Here is a 19,585-nt window from a genome sequence, read left to right on the forward strand (position 1 = left end):
GGAGAAAAGGGAGGGAGGGGTTAGAACAGAAGATTTTGTAAGGGTTGATGTCAAATAATTATCCATGCATTTTTTTTTTTAAATAAAAAGCTTTGATAAAAAAAAGAAAAAGGAAAAGGAAAAAAATAATGTCTACAAAGAGTTGGGATACAAATAAAAAATAATCCCTGCCCTCACAGAGCTGCCATGGAGTAGTAAGTGATAGAGTGGTTAGACTATTAACCTTGGAATCAGGAAGACCCAAGGCAATCCTGGCTCAGACAAGGTCACTGTGTAATGCTGGGCAAGTTTCTTAGTTACCCCCAGCTTTATTTATAAAATAGAAATAATCAAAACAGCACCTACTTCTCACAGTTATTGTAAGGCTTAAATGGGTTATATGTGGAGCATTTTACAAACCTTAAAGTGCCACATAAATTCTAGCTGATGTCATTACAGTCACCTGAGAATTCCCATCCTTATATTTAGGAAAGGGGGAAAATATTTATCCTCCCCAAATGGTGCAGACCCTGGGAGTTTCTCACCAATGCTGATGATCAGGCCACCAATTTTAACAATTAGTTCCCTTTAATTACGTAAATCAGAGACAAAGAATAGACTTTCTACCCTCAGGAACACTCACTCTTCCAAGGGCATACTAGCTTTGAGGGGGTTCCATAAGGTATTTTTGGCAATCAAGAGTTCCACTGAGCCCTTTTATTAATTACCCGCTAGCAATAATTAATAGAATGATTAATCTCCCAGAAACTATATCCCTTGAATTTTTTATACATCACAGCTAATAAATGCTTAAGGCTTAATTTGAACTCAGGTTTTCCCGACTCCAGGACCAGTTCTCTATCTATTGGGCCATTTGGCTTTAGTTACATATATATCTTTCTTACAAAGAAGGGTTCTATGTGCTTGGTTGAAGAAAGCGGGATTTAAGGGGAAATGTGCAGTATGAAACGGCACGGTAGAGCCGAGAAAGCTGACCTTGAATCAAAGAACTTCTGGGTTCAAATTCCACTTTTGACCCATGCTGCCCATGTGACCCTGAGTCATTACTTGTCCTCTCAGTGTCTTGGGCAATACCACAATTAAAAATTTCAGAGAAGGGACTGACCTGTATAGGTAGAGCCAATATCATTGAAATCAATGATCCTAATTCTAGAAAGTCCTTATCCTAATTCTAGAAAGATTCTCTTCTAGAGCTAGTGATTAGTTATTAATTTGATTTGTTTAAAAAAAAAAAACCCTTGCACAGAAGGCTTCCAAAACTGAAATAAAATGCAAAAGATCTGTTCAAAAGCTTAAAAAAAGTTAAGGAAAAAGAAAAATGGCTGATTTTTAAAATGAATAATAATAATAATAATTCCTCCTTCTCCCTTCCCCCAAAAAAGTGCCAAGAGATTATTCAGGCCCGCTGTGGAGTAACCAAAGAGCTCCTTTTAATTTTCTTTCAGGAGATTATACATAAATTTCAGCAGAAACAATCCAGATTCTCCCCCCACACCAAGGTATTACTGACTTCCATAAGGTTCTGACATGCATGGCGTCTTGTACCACTAAGAACTGTTAAACCTGTTATTTGTTTTTAAATACAGCTGAACCCTAAATCTAATTGACTTTAGCTCCCTTAATCTTGGGAGGATTTACTCTCTCTAAATCCCTACTCCTGGCTTTTAAAATCTAAATTGTTTATTCCTATTTTAAATGCTGTGCTGCCCCCTTGTGTTCATGACATTGCTTGTGAAAAGGTAAATGGCCAGCGAGCAGTCGACTTTGGGAGATCTTTTTCATGGACGCATTTCCACTCCAAAAACCACCTTCGGCTCGCACTTCATTGCCATGTCCACAAAGGCGATGGAGATTAGCTGGAGACCTGATCCCATTCCAGGCTTAATCGGGCTCAGAAACCTCCTGGAGCATCATTTCTCTTCTTCCCAGAGCCCTTCTGGCCAAACTGACATTTCTCCGAGCATCGGACAAGGGGCCACTCTGCCTTCCCACCGTTGCACCTGTGGGACATTCATTCCCCTGCCTTCCTGCTGGTGCACAAGATGATGCTCTGTGTCTGGGACTCACAGCTCTGTCTCAGAGCAGCCTGGCTGTTTTCCAGCCTCCAACCAAGCCCCCTCCTATGTGGGGTCTTTCCTGATCCCTCCCCCAGCTATGGTTTACCTGATGCTTATATATTCCATTGCTTGTCTCTAATCAAGGGAAATAACACATCAAAAAAAGTTCAGCTCCAGAAATCTCAAGGGAGTACCAACGGGACCCATGACAAAGCCCAAATGGCCTCAGGTCAAATAATAGTGCCAGGGAAGCAGGGGGCCTAGAGGTAGGGCAGGCGCCTGGTGGAGGGCAGCAGGTAAGAGCAGGCAGATCGGAAAGCCCAATAGCCTTCCACCTTGTGAGAAAGACTGAGCTAGCCGATTCTCATCACGTCTGTTCCCTGTGAACATTCTTTTTTTTCCTGAGGCAACTGAAGTTAAGTGACTTGCCCAGGGTCTCTGTAGTCTGTAGACAAACTCCTCTTCTGTACCATTTCCAGATATTATTTCTACTTCAGGCAACTCCTAAAACTACCTGGGCTCTACCCTTGGGTCCTGCCCTGGATTTTGTTCTTTTTCTTTTTCTTTTTTTTGCTGAGGCAACTGGGGTTAAGTAACTTGCCCAGGGTCACACAGCTGAGGCCACATTTGAACTCAGGTCCTCCTGACTTCAGGGCTGATGCTCTATCCACTGAGCCACCCAGCTGCCCCAACCTGCAAACATTCAAGCAGCCCAGGAGAAATAAGGGGGGATGAGCACCCCAGGTAATATCAGATCTTCTATCACTCCATCTTTGGTGGCTATAGAAGGCTTAGGGCTGAATGAGTGGTGGGAGAAATAGGAAGGAAGTGAAATGATCCTGTAAGATTAAGAGCAGAATCCATTCTGATGGCTTATTGCCTTTATTTGCAGATGGCCTGGTCCCAGTTAGAAACATCCCTCAGTGTGCCCTCACATTTCTAGGTACCCCAGAAGGAAGAAATCCCTGGATATAATTCTGAATCTTCAGCAATGGCTGTTTACAAAAAGAATGGAGGAAATCAAAGCAGAAAAATTCAGAAAGAGTTTGACTCTCTGCAAATATCACTTGTTATCACTCCGATCAATCCCTAATTCTTCATTTCCCAGGCTTCTTCCCCCAAAGGATATCCTAGATCAAGGCTCCACATAAATCCTGGACCGTAAAAGACACTGGGCTCATGAGCCAAGAGCTGGGCTCAGAGATGGGAAACATGTCTACATGTAGTACAGCTCCCAGATTCCAACTGGGAAAAGGTCGTGAGCATGGTCTGCCATCCCGCCAAGTGCTATCGACCCTGTCGGATTTATGACCGCAGAGGCTTGGCCGGAGGAGAAGGACGGACGGATGAGACTCGATAAACCAGCTTTGTTGCTCCTTCTGTCCACAAGCAGCCTGCCAGGACTAGTCACAGAGCTGCAAAGATTAGATCAAAACTAAAAACAATCACTCTAAGAAATACAGATCAATGGTTCTCCCGAAAGTTCACTAAGATTCCTGCTTAAATCCTAAATCCAGTTTGCATCCAGAATCCAATCAAGGGGTCATGAAATGAAGAACTGTTTAGTCAAGAGAAGGATTAGAGCATTATGAAAACCACCCTCCAGCACTTAAAAGATACAGGAGACTGAGGCTTCTTTTTTTCTGCTTAGCCAAGCTAAAAGCAAGGGATGATGATCACAGAAAGGAAGCTCTGGATTGGATAAAAAGGGAAATTTCTCAAGAGCTTTTCAAAAATAAAATTGACTTTTTGGATGAACGTTGGTTACCCCTTACTGAAGTTCTACAGATAGAGAGTGGACAAGCATTTAAAAAAAAAGTTTTCAAGGGGATTCCTGCTCAGATATGGGTTCTTGAGGAAGCTAAAAAATGCTGAACTTCAGGTCAGAAAAAACTGAGTTCAAATCTTCCCTTAGACACTGACTTGATGTATGAGTCTCAGAAAGTCATCAACGCTCTTGGAGCCTGTAAAATGTGGGTAATCATAGCACCTCCCTTGAAGGGCTGGGGTGAGAATAAGACCAAAAAAACGTGAGGTATCTTGCAGATTTTAACAGGCCATATGCAAATGATAGCTATTATTATTGTCATTATTATTACCTCTGTGGCACCTTCCACCTCTTAAAGTTCTATTCTACAGACATTTTTTTAAAGTCAACACCATAAATAGAATTTAGGCCACTCACCATGAAACACGCTATTATCTACTAAGAAATGTCGCCGATATTGAACACAGTTCCTCTTCTCAAGGCTCCAGTAACTCATTATTCTGAGATTTTCTGTTCAGCATCAAATCCCAACTGGTCTGAGAAGAAAAGCAGAAAAGAAGTTATTTTTTTGAATTCAGGTGCTAACATTTATTTTGTTATTCCATGGCATTTCCCCAGATCACCATATGAAGATTAGTGTATGCTTTTCAGTCATTTCAATCATGTCCAACTCTTCATGACCCCATTTGGAGTTTTCTTGGTAAAGATACTAGACTGATTTGCCATTTATTTCTCCAGCTCACTTTATAGTTAAGGAAACGGAGGCAAACAACATCAGTGACATGCCCAAGGTCACACACTATGTGTCTGAGACCATGTTTGAACACAAGAAGATTAGACTTCTTGACTCCAAGTTCAGCACTCTATCATTCTTATTAATAATACCTGACATTTACATAGCATTTTAGTGTTTACAAAGTGCTTTGTATATATTGTCTCTTTCAATCTATACAATAACCCTGTAAGGTAAGTGCAATTATTATTATTATTATTATTATTACAATACCTATCATCATCATCATCATCATAGATAAACCTCAGAAAGATTAAGTGATTTTTCCAGATTCAGAAACAATCTGAGGGAAGAGTCAAATCTAGGCCTTCCTGTCTCCAAGCCTAGAATCCTATTTGTTAAACCATTGCTCTTCAAATCTTAAGACTTTTTCCTGGACCTACATTAAGAATGCTCCCTTCAGAACTGTAGAGGGTTGTTCAATGGACTTGTATGATCAGTGATTTTATCATTGGGGTCCTCCCTCCATTAACTCAACCTTGTCTATACCTTATTAGATGGCCTTTAGGCCAAAAAATCCATCACCATGTAGCCAACAGGGAAAAAAGCCTCTCCATTCATAAGGTTGGCTGGTTCTTGCACAACAGCCAGTCAGTCATCACCTAGTCTATACGCAAAGTCTTTCCCACAATGAGGCTGCTAAGAGGATGACATTAAATAAATATCCTGAAATACTAGCTTACAAAAAAAAAAGCACCTTCCTTCACTGAAAAAATTCCTGCTGCCAGGACAGCGACAGCATCAAAACACAGCTCAAAGACAAGATAATACGACTGACTGTTGGACAGAAGTGCGCTGAGGCTCATCGGATTTAAGGTTGCCCACTGCCCTATTTTCAGGAAAAGTCATTGTTGGGGGAGGGGAGGAACTGCATTTGTTATAATCTACTTGAATAGCTGGCCCAGGAGAGCAAAAACTAAGTTTTCCAATCTCAGGCCAACATATTTTCTCTTCTGTAGACTGTGGGTTCCCTCAAAGTTTTGAGAGGGGGGGGGAGGGAAACAAAGAAAGAGAAAAAGAGAGGGGGGGGGGGGAGGAAGAAGAAGGGAGAACTCATTGTGCATAAACCAGTGTATACTGCTTTGAGAGTTTCTGTAATGGAAAGGTAATGGATGGTAGTTTCACTTATAACTTAAGAATTTATTAAGAAATTCAATTTACTAATTAAATTTATAAAATTTGAATTTGAGAATACTATAGTCTCTGTAAAATTAAATCATCCAAAGATTGATCCAGAAGTGCACAATGGGAGTAAAAGATTTCAGCACAAACACAAAGGAATTAGGCAAAACAATTATAAAGGATTCCACCAGGAAAATGTATGACTAGGCAAAAGGAGAAGCCTCATCTTCAGCAAAAGCCAAAGTCACTCATTACCTTCCAATGGTATCTATTCAGTGCCAGAAAGACATGGGATCTGGTACCGAAGGGACCTTGGAGGCTAGCCTGTCCAATGCCACCGTGTTCCCCTCACGCTCCACTTCTGACTGTCCAGACCGCTGCCCTGTCTCAACTACCTTCCACCGCTGTAAAGTCCCCTTTGTGCCTCCTTCCCCCATTGGTGATCTCCAACCAGAACAGCCATTTTGAAGAAGGGGCCAGATCAGAGATCCTTCCTCTCTCTCTAAGCTGATTCTGACTCTCTGGGCTTTGTCACCAAGTCCTCAGTCAGGTACCTTGCCTTCCCCACACACTTTTTGTTCTTTGTCTATGTCGTCTTCCCTCAAGAGAATGCAATATTGCAGGCGGGGACTGGTTTATATTTGTACCCCCAGCACTAAATACACTCACTGACAACAGTAAGCACTTAATAAACGCATTGTTGGCAGAGCATTTACAAATGAAGAAACTAAGATACAAAGTCTTTACCTATTAGGTGGACCCTTTGCGATGTAGAATGGTATCACCTCAATAAGAGTCTCAAAGGATGAAAAGGAATAGAGGAATCATTTTATGTCATTGAGGAAATCTAAGTCATTCACTAATAAGAACTAAGTAGCCGGCAATATTGGTACATCTCATCACAGAAAGTTATCAGATTGGTGCTTTACAAAACTCAATATCACATAAAATGTGAGCTATTTTTTTATTGGGATTAGGAAAAAACTATCTTGCAAAGAATTTTTCTAATAAATACCATGGAAAGATAGACCAGATCTAGAGCATGGAACAGTAAATAAGAAGAGTTTGGGGGGGGGGGGTTGTTTATTTGTTTGTTTTAAAGTATAAGAAAGGAATAAAAAGAAAACAAGGGTCCCTTTAACTGGTACTTACGAAACTCTCCAAAATGCTTTCATATAGGTACATAAGCAACCCTTAAGGGAAGTTCATCAAGTCTTCATGTATCCATTCTAATGCTTTTTCCTAAGTCAGGTTGGGGTGATTCAGACCAACATCATCTCTACCAGGGCCATTTGTAATCCTAGAAAGTTTCCTGGGACAGTAAGTTACTGCTCAGAGTCCCATAGTCAGAAATAAGACCTGAATAGAGGGCTTCCTGACCCCAAAGACAGCTTTCTCTCCATTATATGATACTGTTTCTCTGAAAAAATGCTAGCAATTTTTTAATTTGTAATATTTTATTTTAACATTACATGTTAAAACAATTTTTTAAATTTTTTTCAAGTTTTGAATTCCAAATTCTACTTTTATTTTTTTCACTCATATTAATATACAATGAGGAAGAGCAAAAGAAGGAATGGACTGACCCTCCACCACTGGCTCTGTGTATTTTTTTCAGGGAAGGGGGCCCTGATACCATAAACAGCAGCAGCTCAAAAAATAGACACAAAAGGACCAAGAGGACAGCCCTGGCCAGGGTCGGACTCCCCTATCTAGAGGTACCCTTGCTCTTGGAATTCTGGAGTTCCTGGCCCAGACCCTGGGGAGTTGAGCCCATCAGCACATGGGCCCCACCTCAAGTTCTACTGTAGTTGTCTTTCCCCAAGTCTCTGAAAATCTCATTAAGTAATGTTTAAAAATCATTCTCTAAGTTCTTTGTATTTCTAAACACTGATCAACAATTGGTTTTTCTCCTTTAAGGCATTTTTAATGTTTAGAAGATCTCTAAAACAGAGCCTGAATGACCACTTCTAATTGAAGTTGCTTAAAAAAAAAAAAAAGTTACACTAGAGGTATTCAATGACTTTCTGATTCAAGATTTTATCCTTTATATAAGAAATATATATATTTCTTAAATGTATAATATATATGAGAAATATATAAATATATATGAACACATATACCTGTGTGGAGAGTGAGGGGAGTATTTTCTTAGTTCCTCATGACTGAGTGGAAAAGGTAAGAAAAAGAAAAAAAAATCTACCATTTTCCTTTCCATTCAATATTGAATTTCCTTTCTCATCCAGCAGAGCCTGGAGCCAATTTTGCCTGGATGGGTCCCAACTACTCTCCAGGGAAAATGAAACTTCCACACAGAAGTTGTCAGTTTAACTAAACAGAAGCAGCCGTTCAAATGAGTTCTGAATCCTTTGTGAAAATGCATCCACAGGGAGCTAATCTGTCCTCCCGCATGCAGAGAGGGCAAATATAGATGCCGACTAAATTAAGAACTTTGAAAATCGTGATCAAAGCCGAGCCACTTTGACTCATTGCGAATCTGATGGCCCAAACTGGACAAGACACTCGCTGTCCCAAGCATTTGACTAAATAAAGTCCTTCAGAAGCCTAGACCTCACTTACTCCGACGGCCACTTTGTGGGCTCCCAAAACTGGAAGGAAAGCATATGTTAAAATAATACCAGCCAAATTAGATTATAGAATCAGGGTGATTTATAAAGGGTTATATTCTTGGGAAGAACAGAACTTTTAAAAAATCTTATTGTTATTGAAATCTTTGGGTTTTATGTCATTTTCCTATCTGGGTTTACATCATCTTCCCCGATATAGCCACACAGCAAAACATTCTTTCTAATAAAGTTGTTCCAATAAAGTGTTTTGGGATCAAGAAAAATCAGTTCTGTAACACATCAAATATGTCTCTGAAAATACTGAAAATAATTCCCTACCTCTGTAAAAATAGAAGGGAAGCTCACTTTCTGAACTCTTTTCCAAGTATTTACAGAACTGACTTGATAGAAATGATTACAACAAAGGTAGAGCCAAAATGGTAGAGTGGGAGAAAGCATTTCTGTGAGTTCTCCCACCCAAACTCTTCCAAATAGATCTAGAAAGTGCACCAGACCAAATCCTGATTGGGAAAGCCAAGAAAAAGTCACAGTGGGTGATTTTTCCAGTTCGGGCTGGCACAGGGAGACAGACAGGTCTGTGAACATGGGGCTGGAGATGGGCCAGAAACACACCATTGCGAAACATTCCACCACCTGGAGAGGCCGTGCACCACAGCAAGACAAGGTTCAGTCCCATAATGGGTCACCTCAGTCTCCTGAGTTGAATGACACAGGGTCTGGGAACAGGTGCCAACTGGAGGCTTTGTAGCTTACTGCCCAGCTCTGGGTCACAGATGCAAGACAGACTGAGGAGGGGACCTGGCCCCAAGGTGGTGTTCCAGAGTGGTTGCAGGCCATGAGGTGTGTGGCAAGAAAGAAGCAAGTTTAGACTCAAGACAAAATCATGCAGTTTGGATCACAGGATGGAGGGGACCTCAGTTCCAAATTCTAACACAGAAGAATAACCAGGGCAGGAATCCCAGACCAAAGGGGAACCTACAGTTTTGTCACTCAACCATCAGAGCTTTTCAACTTGCTGAGAATGGCTAATTCTTTCAGCAGTCTACTATTGCTAAGACCTAAATCTAGGTCAGAAACTTAAAAAGCTCAGACAAGAGGAAGAACAATCAGGCATTCCCCTGGAACAGACCCTTCTGGGAAACCTGACAGCTTGAAGATCCCCATTATGAACTGTTTCTGAGATCCTAGAATAACACAACCCTTAATACCCCCAAGAAAGCCCTAACAGGAGCAGCTCAGAGTTTTCTCTGGAAATGGGAATAGTCTGGCCTTACTATCAAGTTCAAAGTCAGGAAATAGGTAGAAAAAATGAGCAAACAAAAAAAAAATTAATTATCCCACCATAAAATATCATTATGGTGATATGAACGCTCAAGACAACAATCCAAGAGAGCAAAAATCCAAAAAATGTATAAACAAAGCCTCAGAAAATAAATACAACTGGGTAACAAACCCAACTAGTAAAGAGATGAAGCAAGACTATAAAGAATTTTGAAACTTTTTCTTAATGAAATGAGAATGCTAGAGGGAAAGAGGAATAAGAAATGAGTTATAAAGAGTGACTTGGAAAGGGAATTAACATGTGGTAAAAGAGGTACCAAAGCTTACCCAAGCAACAAACTACCTGAAAATTCCAATGGATCAAATAGAAGTCAATGATTCCATGAAATAATTAGAAATATTAAAAAATAAAGTTAAAATAGTTTTAAAATTAAAGAAAATGAAATTGAAGAAAAAACAATTGATCTGTAAAACAGATCAATGAAATATAATTTTAAAATGACTGGATTACCTGAAAGTCATAGCAAGAGAGTCTAAACAGCATTATTTCAAGAAATCTTCAAAGAAAAATACTCAGATCTCTTAGAACTAACAGGCAAAGTAGAAAGAGAAAGAATCCACTAGTCAATTCCCCAAATCCCCCCCCCAAAAAACTCTCAATGATAGTATAATCAAATTTGGAGCTTCTAACAAGCAACTAAAAAGAAAGAATTCAAGTACTCAAAAACCTCCAATTTTATTTATGATTTAGCAGCCATCACTATGAAAGAGAAGAGACTTTGGAATAAAATATTACAAAAGGGAAAGTATATAGGCTTACAGTCAATAATTATTTTTCCCAGCACAACTAAGCATAATCCTGCAAGGACAAAAACAGATGTTTAATAAAATAGAGGACTTCCAAACATTCATGATGAAAAGATAGGAGTTTCAAAGAAACACTGAAAGGCAAACATAGAAATCAAGAGAAACAAGAAAAATTTGAACTCAGGTGCTCTGACTGAATCCAACACAGTATTTCCTTTTGTTCTCTATACAATCAAATTTTTTCTTTTTAAATTTTTATTAATGTGTTTTATATGTTTATATAAATATGTAAATATCCTTATATATATAAATATTTAAATATGTTTATATATATACCTTCTCCCTCCTGCATCACCCTCTCTAACTAAGAAAAACTAGCTCAGCAAAATTAAACACATCAACCAAGTTCAACTTTAAGTGCAGTTTTCTGTACTCATAGTCTCCTATCTGTGCAAATCTCTTTGAGATATTAATTTGACATCATTCAGTTTCAGATATGCTCTTCCAAATCACACTGTCCTATATATGGTTAGGCACTTGGTCTTTTTGTTTTAATGACCTTTGACTGGATGCACCGACTCATAAGGAATCAATCCAAATATCATCCTAGGCTTGGCCATGATCACTTAAAAACTGTATCTCTGTACAGGAATTTGAGTTCCAACAAATTTGATCAGCTCTTAGTCTTCATAATAAACTGAAAACATAGATTCAAGAAGATTTTAGACCAATTTTTGAGCATAAATATCTAATATTTTATTTAAGTGAAAAGCAACATGGTCTAATGTTGTCTGAGGATAACACACTCAAGAGGAAAACTACCATCTTATAAACTCTTTATATCACTATCAAATACTAATATCATTGTTTCTTTGGAAACAATAATCTTCTCAATATAGGATAAAGCCCTGGCAGAAAACTATGAACATTGATTCCTTCTCCAAAACAGGTTTTATGCTTGAGATGTGGGAGCCATATAACTTCTGAAAGTCACATTCACATCATCCTGAATAGCATCTGACTGAGAAGATGGTTTCAATGATAAGTGTTGAGGAAGTTGATTAGAGTAAGAGAAAAGAAATAAAATGTGTGTCACTGAAGCCTGCTTGAGACTGAGACACTAAATGCAAAAGAATGCTCACAGAAGGATCCATGTGCCTTCTGACTCATAATGTATGTAAGTGACTTCCTTGTGCTTCATTGAGAACCTCCACCTATACCAATACCGCCACAGCTAATGCATTTATTTGCATAAATGTTCTCCGTTTCTCTACAATTAGACACATCCCCTTCCCAGAGAAACATAAAAAGGCATATATGAATAAACAATCCTAAGGGATTAAACAAGGATAAACTGCCCTAGGTAACTCCTTAAAATTTATACCAAGTCCCAGATGATTTATAGCCTACTTTGATGGTAGGAGGGCCTCAAATTAACAAAATTAGAAATCCTTTGAATATTCATTAATAAAATATAAATAATATTTATACAGGCAATATATAACAGCAGAAAGAGCACCAGTCTCAGTGTCAGAAGCCATTGATTTGTATTCTATTTGGGACTATAAGCAAACCAATAACCCTCTGGACTTCAGGTTTTTCATCTGTAAAATGGAAATAATAATAATTGTCCTCCCTCGTTCACAAAAAAAATGTTGGAGAAAAAGCACTTTACAAAAACTTCAAATGACATATTATTTCTAATACTGAAATGTGATCACTTTGCATAGTATATGAAGCTCCTTATATAAAATGTTTAGAATGTTTAGAAAACATTTTATAAACATTATTAAGTGGAAGATGTAATAAATAAAATAAAAGAGGGAAATGCTGCAAGCAATCATTTACATAGCATGAGACAAGTGAAATGATTAAAGGGGGGCTGGCCTGAGAGTCAGGAAGAACCCAGGTTCAAGTGCAGCCTCTGACAACACATCCTGGCTGAGTGAACCTGGGTAAGTCATTGATTGAACTTCTCAATGCCTCTGACATCTCTAAGACTAAGTTGCACAAATCTGTACTTGTCCAGGGAGTTTCCTTACTGGGAATTCCCAATGAAATCACAGGTGTGAGCAAAAATAATAACAATAATTATTTTCATTCATTCCATAACTAGTTTATTTAATCAACAAGCAAGTTAACAAGTTGATTAGTGGATTCCTGCCTTTTTACAACAGATCAGATGATGAAGAATCACCTTTCTTGAGATCACTGAAAACAAAAAGGCTGTTTGGAGGGATTTTCACAGGAAGGTCTGTACAGAGTATTTCCAAGACAGGGTCGTTCAGTGGCTTTTTGACAAATGGATTCAGCCATATTTGTTTAGCTGGCTTCTTTCTCATTGGAGATTTATTTCTTCGGCAAGCAGAGGAACTGCAGATTAATTTGTTGGTCTTTCAGCTGCTTCTGAGGCCAGAAGCCATTTCCTCAATCTGTCCAGACAACATATGTTTGTTTGTGTGCTAATAACACCAACACAGGTGTGGAAGGCAGGCTGGTAGAATCGTGTAAACAGTCAAGACAAGAAATGACCATACAAATGTGCACCAACATATTGTTAACATCATCTCCCTTCAGTCACTTAGCTTTGTGAGTAGAATGGACATTCGCCTAAAACTAAAGGGGATCTGTAAAATGTACGGAGATGTCAACGGTAATGTTAAAGAAATAAAATGAGAAATATACAAATAAGTGGAGCAATATTACAGTTTATTACAAGCCCTAATGAAGAGATTAGTGGGTTCCTCAGTTTTTATCCTAAATTCAATAATCCTTAATTATTATATAATCTGGGAAGATCTTGAAGTTTCATCTCTATGATAAGAAAAACTATGAATGTAAAATGCAGCTTGATATACCTACAAGAAACCTTGTCATTCATTTAGCCCAAAGTTTCCATATTACAGAGGGTTAAAGAAAGGCTAAGGAGAATTGCGTATTTGTCCAGTTAGTTACTGACATGGAAGCCAGATTCTTTCAGCTCTCGAATCATCCCCCTTTCTATCATATCAGACCAACATATTTATTATAAGGAAGAGAATATTTGTTTCATGAAACTTCAGATGAAATCAAATGTGTATTGGGAGAAGAAGGAAGGAGGTGTGTCAGAATTAATGCTATTTCCTTAAGTGGAAAGGCTCTACATTCAAAATTCTTTATTATGTCGGATAAGACAGCATATTTGATATAGATACACTTCACTTTTAATATGTCTTGTTTAAAAAAGGGGGAGGATTTATGGAGTAGTCGCTTCAGTTTTCAGATATTGTTTATTTTGCAAAAGGATTCACAAGAAAAGCCTTACAACAAATTTTTTTTATTCCCATAGAAATTTTTAGATCCATGAGCTCTAGTTAAGGCCCTAAATATTGCTTTATAAATAAAAGCCATGTAATTACGTAGTTAGACATGTCCTAGAGAGGTTGCTCTAAATTTCTACATTATTCTATGTGTCTATATATGTTTACTTTCACAAGCATCTTTTATATATGAAAATATTGAGAACATTTCAAACATCAATCACTTGTCAATTAAAATGGGGGAGTGTCTTTTGTAACATTCTGCCCACTTGATTTTTGCTGAAGTTTCACAAAAAAAATATCTAACAAACACTTAGGTCGCATCAACAAGGCCCAAAACACAAAGATAAAATGAGATGAATCCTGCTTCCAAGAGCTTCCACTCTGCTTGAGAGTTTGGAGTCATACCCACAGATAAGTCCACCATGAAGCAGGGAATGATAAAATGAATGGTAATGCCATTCAGTCCAGGAGCTCCAGAACAGTTTCTAGGAAAGCTGAGCTGAGGAGGTAGGACCAGAGATAGCCCTTGAGGAAAGATAACAATTATCTGAAAGGCAGAGATGACTAAAGGATTCAGTCCATGCTTGGAGGAGAGCCTAGAACAATGTACAAAGAGGCAAGAAGAGCATGTCAAGTTCAGAGACAGACCATAGTCTATTTTAACCTGTCAGGTCAGGGACCCCAGGACTGATCCTTCAAGGAAGGTGTGGAATGATTCTCCCTTATCTCCTCTGAATCCTTCATTATGTGCTGGTTTCCATTTTGGTGGTAAATTCACTGAGTTTTGTAAAGTACTCTCAGCCTCCAGCTTCAGCTTTATAAGTAGCTCACACAAAACAACATTCCCATTCCTGGGTGGGAATTAGATTGCAAACTAAAGTTTTTAGATGGATACAGGCCCCCAGGACCACACCTGTTATCTCTCTTTCTCACAACATGAAGAGTCTATCTTCCTTTTGAGTCATGGGTATAATTGATGAATCAGTTAGTAGTAGAACATAAGAGACATTAAAAGACATTTCTATCACTGTAAATATTCCACAGACTACCAAATATCTTTCTCCCTTGGGGTTACTCACAACCTTTATTCTTCTAAAATCGGGAAGTTCTGTGACTTGTAACCATTTAGTATCCCCCAGACAACACTAATGTCAGAGTCAGTCTTTGGAAAAAAATTGGGATCACCAAGAACAGTGATATCTCCCAAATGTGATCTAGTCCAACCTCTTTCTCCAATTCAAGGCTATGTCCCACCCAGTTTATTGCCCAATAATGGCATCTGTCCAACGTGTGGATTGACTAACTCAGTAGGCTGGAGGCATGTTGAACTGTAGGCATGTATTCTGAAAAACAAGTCTTCATTCATCTTGTTTGTTCAGTATGAATGGACAGAAATTTCTCACAAATAACGATGGTTACAAGAGAAAAGATTATGGAATTTTCTGGGGTTTGAAGCAATTAGTACAATGTCATGTGAAATTAAGAGCAGTTGAGAAACTGCTCATTTATAGAGAATGTCTCCTTTGTAAGGATTCTGTATAAGACATCTCTCGTGACAGTGTCAAATACCTTAGGTGCTTATTAATGCTTAAAAAAAAAATCAAAGGTATAGGAAAAAAAAAAGATATTTCTCTAATATAGTTAATGGAACCTAATTCAGGGCAGCTAGATGGCACAGTAAACAGTACAGGGGATAGTCAGGAGGAAGAATTCATATCCAGCCAGACCCTCTTACTAACTGTGTAACTCTGAACAAATCACTTAAAACCCTCTTTACCCTAATTTCCTCATCTGCAAAATGATTTGGTGAAGGAAATGGCACAAACTACTCCAATATCTTTGCCAAGAAAATACCAAAAGGGGTCATGAGAAGTTGGACAAGCCTGAACCTAATTACAGAACCTAAAAACAAGAAGCTACCATTAACTATAATGATAACCTTTCTTACAGCCTCTCTAATAAGATCAGGATAAAAATAAGATTGTCTAAGCATTATCATCATTATTATGCTATATAGCTTTAGGAAGACTATCTATAGCAATAAGATAAGAAAAAGAAATTGAGAAAATAAATCTAGCAACCAGAAAACAAAATGATAACTTTTGCATAAATAATGTTTGAGAGAACCCTAGTCAATCAAAAAATTAATTGAACCAATAAATTATTTCAATTAAATAGCAGACTATAAAATAAATCCACAAAAATAATCAGATTTTTTTAAAGATATTAGCAACAAAACCTAGTAGCAAGGACTAGAAAAGGAAAATTCTTTAGAAATACAGAATATATAAACTATATACATATTGAATATATAAATTAACTAAACAACACATATAAAACACACAGAAACTGTGTGAATACAACTACAAAATCCTCTTCAAGGAATGGCTTATATAATTAGAGGTACATTAATAGTTCATGATTGGATCATGACAATATAATGAAAATGACAACTCTAAAAATTTGTGGTTTGGTAGCATCTCAGACTACTAACAGGTCATTTTTATAGATCTATGAAAAACAGAAATAAAATTAATCTTTAGGGGGAAAATGTGAAGAATTTGAAAGGAAATAATGAGGAAGAAAGGGGAAAGGAAAAGGGTCTAGAAATAGCAGATCTCAAACTATACTACAAAGTAATAACTATTAAAATTATTTGGTACTAGTTTTTAAAAATTGAAAAGTTGACTAGTAAAACAGAGTAAACACATAAAACTTATTGTAACATACATGGTTTTTGAAAAATGTATGGACACCAACTACCAGGACAATGACAAATTATGCAACTAGGAAAACAGGAAGGCATTCTATCAGAAATTAATCTTAGGTCAATATTACATATCACATACTACAATAAGCTCCAGATATTTACATGACCTAAATAAAAAGGGCCATATCATGAAATAAATAGACAAGTGGAGAAGTAAATACCTTTTACAACTAGGAATAGGTAAAGATTCTTGATAAATATAAGAGATAAAAAAGATGATGAAATATGAAATGGACAGTTTCTTTTATGCAAAATTGAAAAATTTGGGCACAAAACAAACAACTATAATTAAAAGGGAAACAGTTAACTAGCAGGAAATCTTTTCATCAAATTTCAATGACAAAAGTACACTTTTCAAGATTTTTAGGGAATTGATAAAACTATATTAAAATGATGCATCCAATCTGGAATTATGTCCAAAAAGTTATCAAACTGTGCATACCCTTTGACCCAGCAGTGCTACTACTGGGCTTATACCCCAAAGAGATACTGAAGAAGGGAAAGGGACCTTTATGTGCCAAAATGTTTGTGGCAGCCCTGTTTGTAGTGGCTAGAAGCTGGAAAGTAAATGGATGCCCATCAATTGGAGAATGGTTGGGTAAATTGTGGTATATGAATGTTATGGAATATTATTGTTCTGTAAGAAATGACCAACAGGATGAATACAGAGAGGATTGGCGAGATTTACATGAACTGATGCTGAGTGAAATGAGCAGAACCAGGAGATCATTATACACTTCAACAACGATACTGTATGAGGATGTTTTCTGATGGAAGTGGATTTCTTTGACAAAGAGAAGATCTAACTCAGTTCCAATTGATCAAGAATGGACAGAAGCAGCTACACCCAAAGAAAGAACACTGGGAAATGAGTGTGAACTGTTTGTATTTTTGTTCTTCTTCCCAGATTATTTATACCTTCTAAATCCAATTCTCCCTGAGCAACAAGAGAACCGTTCGGTTCTGCACACATATATTGTATCCAAGATCTACTGTAACCTATTTAACATGTATAGGACTGCCATCTGGGGGAGGGGGTGGAGGGAGGGAGGGGAAAAATCGGAACAGAAGTGAGTGCAAGGGATAATGTTGTAAAAAATTACCCAGGTATGGGTTCTGTCAATAAAAAGTTACAATAAAAAATAAATATTTTTTTTTTGAAAATGATGCATCCACTCAATTTCCAGTTCTTTGACATCCTAAAAAGAACTGCTACAAACATTTTTGCACATGTGGGTCCTTTGCCCTCTTTTATAACACGGATTTTTACAAGACAAAATGCATGCAATAGAGATTCAGGATTTTATATGCAACCTTTTTTCATATATATATATATATAGAGAGAGAGAGAGAAATTATTATGTTTTAAGAATTCATAATAAACTAAAAAAAACTGAGGGCGGGGTAAGTAATGTCAAGAGCTTAGAGGGATAGTAACAGAAAGATGATTGTCATCTTCCAAACAGAAAGCTCTCCTCCCCTAAAGTAGCTTTCATTTACATCCTTTCTCTAAAGCAGCAGGAAGGCTGAATATTGATGGCCCGGGCAGGTAAAGAAAAGGGAGAGTGGGGAAAATACTACATCTAAGACCAGAAGTTTTCTATACATTCTGAACTTACTTTTCTAAGAATTTTTGTTCCTGTAAGTAACTGAGGGAGTAAATTGGACATACTCCCTCAGAGGAGAGGTGCTTGCCATGGCATTTCCGACATGCTTAAAAGCTAAATTTCACTTTCAGAGTTCAGAGTCCATCTAGTCTTCTAAATTAGGTTCGAAAGTGCATCCAAAAAAGGAAAATAAGCAGGTGCCAGGAGCTAAATGCATTTCATCTAGAGCACAGGAAATAATTTGGGGGATAAAAATAAATATTCAAGAACAGAAGGAAATATATGTTATTTAAAGCCCATGGTGCTTCTTAGGGAGCTACATTTTCCTGAAGTGTTTATTCGAGTAGTAAGTGACAGTCACTTCCAATATTTTGCACCTTACAATTATAAGATCTGGACATCCTGGAACAAAAGTGAGACGTTGCCCTACTACCAAGATTGGTTTTCAGGGGGCAGAGAAATGGCCCACTAGGAGTGTAGGAATGTGGAGTTTTTGTTCTTGGTGAGAACAGCCCATGATGGATGGAGTATTACACCCCAGAACACTCAGATCCTAGGGAAACTCCATTGACCAATAATCAAATATTTAACAGAATCTACACTGCCGAATATCAAACCATTGCTAGAAGGAGACTATCCCCAAATATGGAAGAATGCTCCCGGGTGTCCCAACTCAGGCAAACAGGCCTGACCACATCACTCTTCATATACAATCTGATAGGGCAGCTGACCCAAAGAGGTGCACCTGCAGCTGGCGTTGGCCAGAAAAGGCCAGCAGAGGAAGGGATGTGAACATCCAGGCTCTCATCCCCATTCTCTGTTGCTCAGGGACAGACCACTTCCATCCCTACCCAGAAGCCACACAGCCCACATCAGAACTGATGAGAGGGGATTATTGGTCCAAAAGAGATTCCCTGCCTGAGCAGCGTGAGGGAAATGAAACATAGAGAGGAAGATGGAGATGTTTTAGCAGGCTGGTCATTTCCAATGCATGTACACTGCCTCCTACCTTCCCACTTGGGTCACTGAGAGAGTCTGCAGGATACATCCTTTATTCCACCTCCAAACTGGAGGGATGTGGCTCAGGGAGAACAAAGGAAGCAACCATTTCTTTTTAGTGATTGACAAGTTGAAAGGCTGCCTGGGAGATTGAAAAACAAACTGCTCACCACATAGGAGAAGTGGGTTCAATTCGACTTGTGAAATCTCCTGTTGGGTAGCCCTTGCAAGTCACCTCACTGCTTCTTGGGAAGAGGACGGAAGTTTGTTTGTTTGTTCTTTTTATTTTTAAACTTCCTGGGATTTCTAGAACCTACTTAATAGCTACTGGTGTTGATAATATTGGCAAACAAATCCAAAAGACCAAAATCGAAGCACTCGTTATGGCTGAGTCGGGAGGGTCCAGAAGCTCTGGTGGCCACCTCCCCTTCCTCTCCAGAACTGGCATCTCGGACAGTCTATTCTCTGCCTAGGGTAAGAAATCCCATCAA

Source organism: Sarcophilus harrisii, chromosome 3 (assembly GCF_902635505.1).
Source record: "Sarcophilus harrisii chromosome 3, mSarHar1.11, whole genome shotgun sequence".
Taxonomy (NCBI): domain Eukaryota; kingdom Metazoa; phylum Chordata; class Mammalia; order Dasyuromorphia; family Dasyuridae; genus Sarcophilus; species Sarcophilus harrisii.